Source organism: Chionomys nivalis, chromosome 1, assembly GCF_950005125.1.
Source record: "Chionomys nivalis chromosome 1, mChiNiv1.1, whole genome shotgun sequence".
Classification (NCBI taxonomy): domain Eukaryota; kingdom Metazoa; phylum Chordata; class Mammalia; order Rodentia; family Cricetidae; genus Chionomys; species Chionomys nivalis.
This window is the reverse complement of record NC_080086.1, coordinates 77,643,839-77,657,831: the sequence shown is the minus strand read 5'-3', so window position 1 is coordinate 77,657,831 and position 13,993 is coordinate 77,643,839.

Here is a 13,993-nt window from a genome sequence, read left to right as displayed (position 1 = left end):
CAGCCTGGCTTCCTCCGGAGTGGCTCCCATCCCTGCCTTCGCCAATGTCGCTGTTGCAGACTGGACTCCTGCACTCGGGAAATGGGGAGTGCTCACTAAAGTGCTCCACTGCGGCCGGCCCGGGGCACCTCCTCCTTCCACATCCTAACCTGTGGTTTGGATATTTACTGCAAGAAGGAAGAAAACCATTGGCTGTGCAGTCTTGTGTTTAAAAAAAACCTTGTTAACTAGAAGTTCCAGTGGGAATTTGTCACTAAATATGACATACCCGACCCTAACTTTTTTTTTTTTTTTTTTTTTTGGTTTTTCGAGACAGGGTTTCTCTGTGGTTTTGGAGCCTGTCCTGGAACTAGCTCTTGTAGACCAGGCTGGTCTCGAACTCACAGAGATCCACCTGCCTCTGCCTCCCGAGTGCGCCACCACCGCCCGACCCTAACTTATATTCTGCAGTGGGAAAATAGTCTCAAGTTGTATAACTACCCTGAAAAGAAGCAGTAGCTTTAAAAAGGAGAAGTCCCTGAGGGAAGGCTAGGTGGAATCTTCCTGGACAGGACACCTTAGGACTGGAAAGGGAAGGTAAACACCCTGGGGGCTAAGGGAGCTGGTTGTTTAAGGGCAGGAAGGAGTGCTGGTTTTGAGGTGTTTGGAGCCAAGGAAAACATGAGCTGAGCTCACGTGTCTGTGTGGGCTACTGCTGAAGGCACAGCGAACCTGGGAAGACCACGGGAGTCAGCCCAGGCCTAGGAGATGCACCGTGAATGGCTTTGGAGTACAGCAGGCATGCTTTTCATTACTGTGAACACAGCAGTAGGCATGCTTTTTGTCACCGTGAACTCAGCAGTAGGCATGCTTTTCATCACCGTGAACACAGCCATGACTCCTCCCACAGGACACCTGCTAGACTATAGACCTGTGTAGGCCAAAGCAGGTTTGCTCTGTATCCTGGGCAGGGCCTAAGTTTACCACCTAGGCAGACTGGCGTCAAACTAGTTGCAGACCTCCTGCCTCAGTGCTGTGTGCTCTGGGATTATAAGCACCCAGCCTTAACTGTGTCTTTAAATGAGCGGAAGCTTTTAAATAATGATAGCAAGCATATTTTTCTTTCTTTGGTTTTTGTTTTAACTTTCTCATCCTAGAGTACTGTGTTTCTGCCCCATGCTCACAGGAATATTCTTGTCATAAAAGCCCAGATATGTAGCTCACATCGCTCTTGTTGACCATGTGACCCATATTGAGTAGCACGAGGTGAGGTCGTAGCCAAGACTGACCTTTCCTTGTAGTTCCACACCTGGCCTGGTGTTACAGTTCTGCCTTTGCTCTTGGCATATCTTGCTCACTCCTCATCTACACAGGGGTCAGTCATCAAACAACACAGTCTTACTTTGAATACTCCACAACTTAGGCTTGTTGTTGTTAAAGATGTAAAGATGTTGTTGTTAATTATGTGTATGTCTGTGTGTGAGTATGTGCATGTCTGTGTGGGTATGTGCATGTCTGTGTCTATGTATGTGTATGTCTGTATGCAAGTATGTGCTTGTCTGTGTGTGTGTTTGCATGTCTGTGTGGTATGTGCATGTCTGTATGTGTGTATATGCGTGTCTGTGGGCATGTGTGTGTCTGTGTGTGGGTATGTGCATGTCTGTGTGTGGGTATGTGTGTGCCTGTGTGTGGGTACGTGCGTGCCTGTGTGTGGGTACGTGCGTGCCTGTGTGTGGGTATGTGCATATCTGTGTGTGGGTATGTGCGTGTCTGTGGGTATGTGCGTGTCTGTGTGTGGGTATGTGCATATCTGTGTGTGGGTATGTGCGTGTCTGTGGGTATGTGCGTGTCTGTGTGTGGGTATGTGCATATCTGTGTGTGGGTATGTGCGTGTCTGTGTGTGGGTATGTGCGTGTCTGTGTGTGGGTATGTGCGTGTCTGTGTGTGGGTACGTGCGTGTCTGTGTGTGGGTATGTTCGTGTCTGTGGGTATGTGCGTGTCTGTGTGTGGGTACGTGCGTGTCTGTGTGGATGTGTACATGTGAATGCAGTGCCCATGGAGGGCAGAAGACAGCATTGGAGCACCAGGAGCTGGAATTACGGGCCGTCGTGATCTCCCTGCAAGCTCTCACAACTCATTCTTCACACTGGTGTGTGGTGGACTTGCCAAGAGGCACCAGGGTGTGCTCAGGGTGACAGCTCAGTAGTACCTTTCCTTGGTTACATCAAGGACACAGAGAAGTCCTGACCAGGGAACTTGGTCTTCCAGGCTCACACAGTCTTCTTCCACAGCAGGCTGGCATGTGGACTTTCCCTCCTCAGGCCAAACTCCCTATTTGAGCACTGCTGCCAGCTCAGAAAATCACATTGTGTTTCTTCCACATCTTAGTCCCAGCTCCTCACGAGGTCCCCATCTTCAAGATGAAACACATCAACAGGCTTTGACAATGTCTTAGCAGTCAGCGTCACAGGGGTCCCCGGGGAGAGATTCTGGTGTCACTAGCGGGTGGGACTCCTGCTTCTCCGACTCCGATTCCGTTCCTTTGCTGTTGCATCCTTACACCAGCTCCTCCGCACCAACGCTGCGTCTGTAGTCTGGTTCAATTCGGATCCTACCTTCCTGCATTAACTAGAAACCCCACAGGTAAGGGCAGCCGTCTCACAAGGTGCTCCTTCAAATGCCAGCTGCAGATCCTGGCGTCGCCACTGGGCTTGTTTTTGGGTTGGAGACTTGTTTGTGTAACTCTCCTCAGACTAATGTGTTGGGATGACTCACTCTGGAAGTACAGTGCTCATGACCACAGTTTCATTATAAACCACTCAGGACCGCCAAGTGGAAGAGAGGATCACAGTAAGGTCATGAGGGTAGGACAAAGGACATGGTCAGGAAGAGAGAAGGCTGGGCAGTAAACACCCTTCATGGTGGTGCACTCCTGTCATCTAGCCCTTTGGGAGTTGGAGGCAAGAGGATCAAGAATTCAAGATCATGTTCAGCTACATAGCCTGGGCTACGTGAGACTCTGTTTCAGAAATAAGAGAGGCTTGGGAGGGGAGGAAGTGAGTAAGTGAACTATCAGCTTTACCGCAGGTGTCCAGTTTGAGCCTCTGATGCTTTGTTTTGGGTCTGGTGAGTCTGGGCACCAGGGTTATGATGCTTGGTTAAAACTTTTTTCTGAGGAATTTGTATTTAACCCCGAGTTCTTGGAGGAGAGAAGAACCTGAGAATTGCAGAATTTACTGTGTCCCTGTGTTCTACTTTATCTAAGTCATTGCTGTTGCTTAGAAGGAAGAGAATGATTTCCTGTGGATGGTGTCTTAGAGGACCTTGGACTTGTTTATGATTGGGTTTGTTTATTTGGAATTCTCTGTTTAGGTTCTTACCTGATTGTCAATTTATTAGAATTCTCTCACCTGGGCAGATCTTGAGTTAGGACTTCATCTCTTGCGTGATGGAGGAAGGTCATTGGTAATAAAGAAACTGCCTTGGCCCCTTTAATAGGACAGAAAATTAGGCAGAGTAGACAGAACAGAATGCTGGGAGAAAGAAGCCGAGTCAGGCAGTCGTCATGATTCTCCCACTTCAGACAGACGCAGGTTAAGATCTTTCCTGGTAAGCTAGCTCGTGGTGCTACACAGAATATTAGAAATGGGTTAGATCAATATGCAAGAGCTAGCCAATAAGAGGTTAAAACTAATGGGCCAAGCAGTGTTCAAAAGAATACAATTTCCATGTAGTTATTTCGGGTAAAGTTAGCCAGGTGGTGGGAAGCAGCCCGCTGGCCGCTCCCCACTACACTTGCGTGTTTGGATGTTGGCTGTCCTTTGAACTTTGCTTTGAGAGCCCCTTTGGTCTGTAGCACTCAGAGTTATCACAGTAGGTGTCTAACAGATGACCTATTAAATAGGAAGCACTCCCAAGTCAGCAACTGTAAGAAGCTCTTACCAACTTTAGATCTTGATTGACAAGTGCTATGAGCTGCTTCTGAAGCTGTGAGGCCAGTGCTCCATGTGAGGTCAGAGGAAGTAGTGGTGGCCTGCACCGAGGAACACAGTCACTGTTCAGGAGGGAGGGGAATGCAAACCCTGGCTAACCCACCCCATCTCTAATCTCCTGATAGGAAGGTTGGCTGGAACCTACTAGAAGACAGAGAATGTGCAGACTCTGATGATGCCATGCATAGGGGAGTCTCCCAGGGCACAGAATCATGGCAAAGGTGGAGAATGGGCCAAGATGACCAATAGAAACTAGAGTTTCACCCTCTGACTTATATTTAGACAGGGTAGCAGCTGGGGTAGGGGGTGAGGGATTATATGTCAAGTAGTGGCAGAGGTAGGCTATAGGCTATGTTTGGAACAATACCATTGACTCCAGGGAGATGCTTGGTAGATGTTTGCTTTTGAAGGACAATAAGTCTGACTGAGAGGGCCAGGTTGGGATTCTGGGCCAATTCAATGGAACTTGTACCTGAAGCTCACAGGTAGGTAACACTGGTCAAGGACATAATTGTCCTGTTGTCATTGCTGGATGGTTTTTGTCCCTGTTGGTAGAAGAGTGAGCTGAAGATTGCCCTAGCCTCAGGTCTCAGCTAAGACCCAAAGATCTGAAGTCTAAACTCATAACTGAGTTGGCAGAAAAACTGAAATTCAGCCCGAGGTCGCTCTTCCCAGATCGTAGCCCATGCCTCACTTGGCAAAGGGCACTAGGAAGGCCTGAGCCAATCCCTGCAAAGTGGGGCAGAAGTGAAGCAAGGAGCTGAAAATAGCCAGCATCCTTGGGAAGGTCAGGGGCCACAGACAACAGCGACTCAAATGTGTGATGTATGCATGGGACCCACCCTCTGGAAATTTCCTGTGTTCTAGAAGTGGGATGAGTTGGTCCCGAGAGCCGAGCACAGCTAGAGTGACCTCTTTAGCCACAAGCCGGAGTCCAGCTGGAGGGCGTGGTGGGAATCGGGTCTTGGTATTTGCTTTAGTGGCCCAGGGCTCAGCTCTGCTCTCTGATGAGCTGTGCAGAGATGGTTGAGAAGGATAGCTCAGTTCTGGGGGCCATGACAGATTAGGAAGAACCCCTGAAGAGGGAAGTGTGGGTTCTGTGATCAATTTCACTTTATAAACAATTCTGTCAAGGTCATAGCTCAGCTGGCAAAGTGTTTGCTGTACAAACATGAGGACCTGAGTTCCATACCCAGAACCTGTGTGAAAAAAGCTGGTCACGTGTGCACTGGGGGAGACAGGTAGATCCCTGGGGCTCCCTAGTCATCTAGTCTAGTCTAGTGGAGGAGTTCCTGGCCATGTAAGAGAGCTGTCTCAAAAACAAAAACAAACAAACAAAAAAAACCACCAAAAAACAAAACAAAAAGCAACAACAACAAAAAAAAACCCAAAGCAAAACAACAAAATGAGATAAAATAAAAACAAAGGGGGCAGCATTTGAGGAACAACAGCCATTGTTGACTTCTGGTTTTGAACGTGAGCACACAGAGAGAGAGAGAGAGAGAGAGAGAGAGAGAGAGAGAGAGAGAGAGAGAGAGAGAGAGAAAGAGAGAGAGAGAGAGAGAAAGAGAGAGAGAAAGAGAGAGAGAGAAAGAAAGAGGGGGGAGTGAGAGTGAGGGAGAGAGAGAGGGGGGGAGGGAGAGAGAGAGAAGGGGGGAGGGAGAGGGATGGAGAGAGAGAGAGAGAGAGAGAGAGAGAGATGAATTCCATCAGAGTTTCACAGGTCTGAGCATCTCTGATATCAGCTCTGTTCAATTTGGATGGAGATTTGAAATCGCTAGTAATCAAAAGCCTGGTTGGACATGCCATAACCCCAGGGAAAATTGAACTGACATTGTGAAGGTGAGCGACTTTTCTTCAACTCCAGGAGTCTAGGCTTTAATAACATTTTAGTTCATCAGCATTCCAATGTGGCAAGGGAGGTATCTTCTCAGTGCCTGAATTAATGTTTCAATATATGAGTACTTTTGTCACAGGGAGTTGAGGGGCTTTCTGCCACGTATTGGGTTGGTGCTGTGGAAATTCTAGGCAGCTAGGGAAGGTGAAATGGTGGTTGGGGTGAGTGTGTCCCCCATTAGAAGTTACTTGCTGGTGAGAGGGCTCCAGTAGTAGGTAAGGTCAAGATGATGGTGTGCCGAGTCCACACAAGCAGTCCGTGAGAGCCATCCTTAATCACCACCAAGGCTGATGCTCCAGTTGGCCAAGCGTGGAGATGAACTGCACACACTCCCTTCTTCCCTTTGCCCACACATAGGCTTAAAAACCCATCTTCTTATAAGCCTAAATCGCTCCTGTTCTTCAACCACACTCTGCATGTCCCCTGTCCCAAAGCTTTTAGGGACAGTGATCAACATTTGCCCTCCCGTGCTTGAATTATCAGTATTCCTCATGGTGTTTGGCTGGTCCTATCCTTCGTCTTTCCTATAACTGCCTTGTGCTCACAAGCAGACTGTTTATTTCTGAAGGGCACAGCTTGCATTTTATGTCCATGTGGCTCCTAGCATCATGCTGTACCCTTCCATCTAGTTTGATAAATATTAAAGGAAAATGGTCCTTTTTAGACTTCACTTGGCGGGTCTCAAAGGAATTGTTTTATGCACAAAGTTCAAAAATACAAAGCCAAACCCCAGCAAAATAATTTCCTTTTGCATTCTTCATTTTGATGGTGTCTCTAAGGTGTGGTTTCCTAGATTCTTTATGTCTCTAATATAGTCCAAATTACCTTATATTTCTGTTTTATCTAATAGAGAGGTGGTGACATGTAAGGGTACAGGGCCCCGGTCACCTTGAGTCATAAACCAAAAACTATTGGAGTAGTTGCAGAAACAGATCACAGCAGAACATTTTATTAAAGACTTTAAAAAAGCACCTTGTACAGGCAATTATATCCCATAAAGTTAATTCACATGGGAAGGAATCACCAGGAGTTCTGGCAACCTTGAGTGTATCCCATAAAGTTAATTCACATGGGAAGGAATCACCAGGAGTTCTGGCAACCTTGAGTGTAATGCAGGCAACAGGGACAAGTGTGATTAGGGCTGTTCTGGTTGAAGCCACAGTACATCATTCTGATCCAGACACTTGGAGGTGACTGAGCCGACCCCTCTGAGATAGTTTCAGATGCCAGGGAAGGAGAAAAGGGGGAAAGCAGACCTGAATGATCCAAGTTTTGTCTGATTTATTTATGCCCGTAAACTCTACAGCTCACTCCCATGTAAGGACATCCGACGTTAATCTGCTGACCCTCCACCCTGAAATCAAATGAGTCTTTCCTCCTCTTCACAGGAGATAGTGACAATTGTTGGGGATGCATCTCCCTCTTGATACATGTTTTCTCTGGAAAGAAATGGGGGCTGGAGAGACGGCCCCGTAGCTGAGAACACTTACTGATCTTTCAGAGGATGTGAGTTTGATCTGAATTCCAATGTTTGATTTGGGTTTGAGTCCAGTGTTCATGCTCCTAATAACTAGTGATTTCAGGGCCAGGAGATATGATGCCCTCTTTAGGTTTTGCACACGGCGCAGATAAACTGGCATAGGCATACACACATGTGCATAAAAAAATGAGGGTTGACCCTACGTTTGTTTTCTTCTCTGAGTCATTAGTTACCTCAGGTACTTCATGGGAGTTGCTCACACTTAGCTCCAAGGACCCCAGCTCTTGTTACCAGAGCCAAATCCTGTCCTCGGTTTCTCTGTTTGTAAAGACCAACATCACACTGGGAGAAAACTACCTGCGGAGGCTGTACCCCTCACCCCTCCCTCGGAGACTCTGTGTCTGTTTATAGGACTAGGCTAGTTGCCAACTGCAGTCTAATGACCTCATCACACGGAGGAACAGACTTAATGTGTGGACATGGTATGTGCGTATCTATCTTTAGAGATTACACACACACACACACACACACACACACACACACACATTCTTATATGATAAACCAAGCAGTAGAATAGTTAAGATAATGCTCACATTATTTCCTTCACACAGCAGTCATTGTGAAATTCTCTGAAATGGTTCTGTTTTTATAGATCCTGCTTACTGGGAGGTTGTTACAGTGACCTGTAGGTGGAGTTTTTCCACCTCAGAAGCTGTTTTCAAATCACCACACTGTGGCTTATATTACTTATAAAGATTTTGCTGATTGCTCAGGTTTACTACTAATTAGCTCTTACAACTTACATTAACACATTTTTATTAATCTACATTCTGCCATGTGGATCATGACTTATTATCTCGTTTTCTACACATCCTGCTTGCTCAGTGACTGACTGGTGTCTCCTCTCTGATTCCATTTTTCTTCTTATCATTCTCAGTTTGACTTTTCTGCCCAACTTACTGCCTGGCTATCAGCCTGTCAATTTTTTACTAACCAATGAGAGTAACACATATTCACAGTGTACAGAATTATTCCACAGCATTTCCTTCTTTCTGTCTAATTAAAAAGAAAAGTTTTAACTTCATCATAGTAAGATTATATACAACAAAAACAGTTATTAAGAATTGAAGTTATAATATCCAGTCCATTTGTATTTGACAAAATTGGAGAAAACACTCAATTATATATCCTATCTTGATGAATCTAAAGTTTCACATCTAATTTATCTTTTATCATAACTAAGAAAAACTATAACTATGACTATCTAGTCTTCAACTTCATCAGAGACACCAGAAGTGTGAAATGCTATCTAGTGATAGGGACATCTTGCTGCCTGGACAGTCATCCAAAATTCCTCTGTAATGTTGGGACATCCAACAGGCCAGGCATATCTGACAGACTTTCCTGTGAAACATGGAATTCTGAAAGACTGTCCTACCTTGTCTTAACAGGTTCAACAGTTGTCTTTTTTGTGTCCTCCTGGTCCAGTTTGGACAGTAACTGCCAGCAATTGAGGCAAGGGAATTTTCTTTGCCCGCTTGGCTAGCTTTTGCTATGAAGAAAGCAAACTCCAATATGGATGCCTACAGTGGCCAGATCATTAGCCTAGACCATCAGAGTGTCCTAAAGCCTCCTCTTACTCAAACTCTACAAAGCAAGTACACAATGGATGCTCATTTCATGAACCAATATATATGGATCTCTCTAATTGGCAGCTATATCCCTAGTCTACACATCTTTTAGAGCACTCTGTAGCATACCAAGGGCACTGTAAATTTAGTGAAATTTTTAGAAATTTGAGATTTTGTCTAGCAAATAAGAACATATATTTGCTAACTGATCACCTGATTCTGATTACCCACATTGTAGTGTTTTGCAGAGTGTAGTCTACATGGAGTTCTGTTTAGAAGGGGCAGAAGTAGTCTTAACTAAGCAGCTCTGTGAAAAGTTTTCCTAAGACTCAAGTCAGAAGGAAGAGAGAATTGGAACTGAGGTTTATCAAGTCAGTTTATCAAGAAACCAACTGAGCTTAAGCTATATCATCTCCTATTTGCTCTTCCAAGGCTCCCCAATAACTCCCATCTTGTGCTCTTTTCTCTAAACTTCATACATCTCAGTCCTCATAAGACTAGGTCCTGCCTTGGGAGGGTTCTAAAAGAATCTTTCTTTGATTTCCAGTTGATCTGTTTTGATCAGTGTATTTCAAGCTTCAAGTCTAGAGACCCTACCTGTGTATTTTCCAGAATACTTTGGTTACTACCTCTTCTCCCCCATCTCACCCCATCTCATTCACATAGTGCAATTATGTTTCTTTGGGCTTTTGTAACACATCAATCTTTTCCTACCTCTAGGACACAATCCCTCTTTTCACCATGGGTCATGTAGCCTGAAGAACTCTGTCTTAGGGTTTTATTGTTGTGAAGAGACACCATAACCAAAGTAACTTGGGAAGGAAAGGATATGTTCTTATTTATTTATTTTTAAAGAATTTTTGCTGTTGTAGTTTGTTTTTTAGAGATGTATTCTAGTATTTATTTATGTGCATGTATGCGATGTATATGTACATGTATGTACAAATGTGAAGATGCCCAGAAGCTCAGAAGGATGTCAGATTTCTTGGAGTTGGAATTACAAGTGTTTGTGAGCCACTATATATATATATATATATATATATATATATATATATATATATATGCTGGGAACCTAGATTGTCTGGAACAGCAAGTACTCTTAACTACTGAGCCATTTCTTCAGCTCCACAGGAAAGGATTTACTTGGCTTATGCTTCCACATAATTCTTCATCTTTGAAGGAAGTCAGTACAGGAACTCAAATGTGCAGGCAGGAGTTGATTCAGAGACTATGCGGGACTGGTGCTTTGCTCATACTGCTTTCTTATAGAACCCAGGACCTAGCACCACCCACAATGGCTGAACCCTCTTCCATCAGTCACTAATTAAGAAAATGCCCTACAGGTTTACCTGCAGCCTGATTTTATGGAGGAGTTTTCTCAGTGGAAGTTTACTCCTCTCTGATGGCTCTAGGTTGTGTTGAGTTGATATAAAACTAGACAGCACACATATATCATTCATAATTAGAAATAGGGAGCAAGGAAATAATGCATTCATGTTTGTGTTTAGTTTAATTTCTCCATTCCTATACAGTTCAGGATCCTCTTGATGGGGTTAGGTGCTACCCATAGTTGGTAGGTCTTCTCACCTTAATTCATATAATCAAGACAGTCTTCTATAGACATGGTCACAGGTCAATTTGATATACAAGACCCCTCACTGAGACTCTCTTCCTAGGTGACTCTAGATTGTGACAAGTTGACAATTAAACCTAACCTTTAAAATTTAGCAGAACAAGCGGATCTCTGTGAGTTCAAGGCCAGCCTGGTCTACAAGAGCTAGTTCCAGAACAGGCTCCAAAGCTACAGAGAAACACTGTCTTGAAAGACCAAAAAAACAAAAACAAAAACAAAAACAAATCTCATTCATTGAATAGGGAGAATGGAATGTTCTTCACTAGATGCTTGGGAAGACTAAATGGGTAATATTCTAAAAATGCTAAGCATAGTAGCAGGTGCATGCCAACCACTCGTCAGAGGTACCTGATACTACTAAATTCAAACGTAAGTTCTCTGAATACTCTATATGTCTACCCTGGGGGCCTTGGCATCAGGATTTGTTTCTCTTTCAAAGACTCTGATATGGAGCAGATATGTGTGGCACTGAATGGACTAGATAGCAGACTTCTACCTATAGGAAGGATGGACCAAAAGGATTGTGGGAGCAAAATTTTTCACTCATTTAGGAAGAATTATACTGAGAAATCCACAGGAAACCTTGCGCCTACTTCATAGTTGAGTAGATTTTAGAGTTAGTTTGCACCAGTCACTTGGAGACCTTGTTATAACAGATGTCTGGGCTCCACTGCAGGGTTTTTGATTCAGTAGGTTTGGCTGGCGGCTCCTCTGATCATTCCTTCTGCTGGAATGCTCATGTTGTTGAGCACGGGTGGAACCTAGTGGCCCACTTTTAATGGATAGGGTGTGGTGAAAGTGGTTGGATGTCACTTCTAAGACCAAGTGACGAAGATCGTGATGCCAGTGCTGCTTCCTTTGAGGAGAGTCAGCTGTCTGTTGTGAGCTACTCCACGGAGAGGCCCCCTCCTCTAAAGCTGGCAAAGGCAGGAGGCCTACCACCAGCCATGCCAGTGAGCTTGGCCCTTGAGATGACCACTAGCACACACTGACTGCTGCCTTGGTAAGAGAAGTTGAACTGGGGGCATCCTGTTAAGCCACGCCTAGGTCCCCAACTGTGGTGATTTGAATGAAAATTGCCCCATAGGCTCACGTATTTGCACGTTTAGGCCCCGATTGATGAACTGTTTGGAGAGGATTAGGAAGTATGGCCTTCTTGGAGGAGGTGTGTCACTGGAGGTGAGTTTTAATACTCCAAAAGCTCACATCAGGCCTGGTGTCTCTTTCTACCTGCTGTAGAATGTGTCTATTTTTATCAAATTCCTGGATAATGGGGATACTGCTTGTGGTGGTTTGAATAAAAATGGCCCCCAAAAGCCCATAGGGAGTGACACTTTTAGGAGGTGTGGCCTTGTTGGAGTAGGTGTGACCTTGTTGGAGAAAGTATGTCACTGGAGGTGGGCTTTGAGGTCTCAGAAGCTCAAGTCGGGCCTTGTGACTCACTGTCTCTTCCAGCAGCTTGCAGACCCAGATGCAGAACTCTCAGCCACCTCTCCCGCATCATGTCTGCCTGCGCGCCGGCATGCTTCCTGCATGATGATAATGTACCAAATCTCTGAACAGTAAGCCAGCCCCAGTTAAATGTTTCCCTATAAAAGAAGGCTGTGGTCATGGGGTCTGGTCACAGCAATAAAATCTTAACTAAAGCACTGCTGATCTGGAGCACCCAAAGAGAGGATAACTTAGGGACAAAGAGGTGTCACTCAAATGGACTTCTCAGATGTGGGGCATCTGAGCAGCCATCTACCTACTCCCTCGGCTTTCTGCATTCTCCCCGCCAGTTACATGCATGAACTCAGGAGCTCCTACTGTGGACCAGTCTTCTTTAACTCTTATCATCAACGTCAGGGGCACTCACTGAGTATTTGCTGTGTGTGTGGCCCATTCTTTATCTCAGTAAAAATGCTAACTTAAAAACATCTTTTAAATTTGAAACCTCCTGGAGTTCTTTAGGAAACCAAGTGGAACAGAAAAGAAAGAAAGCAGAGCCATTAGAGGTTAAAACAGTTGCTTAATTCTACAGGGAAGCAGGGTGATAAGCGATTTGAATTCATTTCTTCTGGTTCTACATAACCACTGTTGTCTAGTCTCACCCTTCACCCAACCTCTATCTTCTGGGAGTAGATAACTTATTATGGTAAAGGTTCTTACAGTGTTACACATTAGGCAGGCGTGCTTTTGGGTTCTTGGTTTTCTTAAGGATATATGGCAGTTGTGTGAGTTTTCCTGAAGAAATGTCTTCTGTTCACCTCAGATAGCACACTGATGATGGATCAAAGGAAGAATTCCATTGTAGGCTAGCTTCATGAACCAGTGAGTTTACTGCGGCATGGGTGAGGGCTGCTTTCAGGAGTGTAAGTATCTCAAAGGCAACTGCATCGGCAGAAGCCTGTCGTCTATGTGGTGGGTGACTCTTGAAAGAACATTCTTGGAGTTCTGTGCCTAGTGTGTGGGAAGCTCTACTGGACGGTCTCCTCTTCCACAGCAATTGCTCACTGCCTACATAACCTTGGGGAAGGACCTTGAGAACTGCAGGAGTCGCTGAGCATGGGAACCTTCCAAGTGTGATTAGTTTCCTCAGAGCCACCATTCTGCCAGCAGAGGATGTTGTAATTCCCAAGCAATTACAACAGAAAAATGGTTTTGGAAACATGGAGAAGAGTGCCAGAAGGTACAGAGACAAAATGACTTCTTCAGTCTCTCCTGTGCCATCTGGGCTGTGTTACCTCTCGGCTGTTTTCCCTCTTCTTCAATTTATCCATAAACTTTCTGCCCCCTCCCCTGGACTTTGATTTATTGTGTTGTTAACTCTGTTTCTCATTCTGCAATGACTCTTCAAGAATGCAACTCTAATTGACTAGAGAGTTGTCCCTCAGTTCCAATGATCAAGCCAAGAAATATTTGTTTGGCTCCCCAGGCCTGCAACCCCCTTGAGGCACCTTATACTCTCTACCTGACCCCAGCTCTGTACTATTGGATGATATATGTCTGAAAATTCACTCGACCGTGCCGGTGTGAAAACCAGAAGTTGACAAACTTCCCTATAAAAGGCTAGACAGTAAGTAATGTAGGCTTTGCAAGGATGTTTACTGTTACCACATTCTATGCTACTGTTGCAGGGCCTAAGCAGTGTGGGCAATACTTCAGTGAATGGATGTGGTATGTTCTATCAAATGTTATTTTCATAAGTAGGAGTAGACTAAATATTCAAAGCCTCATCTGGTGACTCTGTTATCATATGAAATCTGGAGAACACTTTCAAGCCACATTATCCTTCCAGAGAGAAGTGGCAATCATTTTTCTCTATTCATTCATCATAGCACTAACCTGGTCAGGACTCAACATTGCATCCTAATAACCATTGTATAATAGTTGCCACAC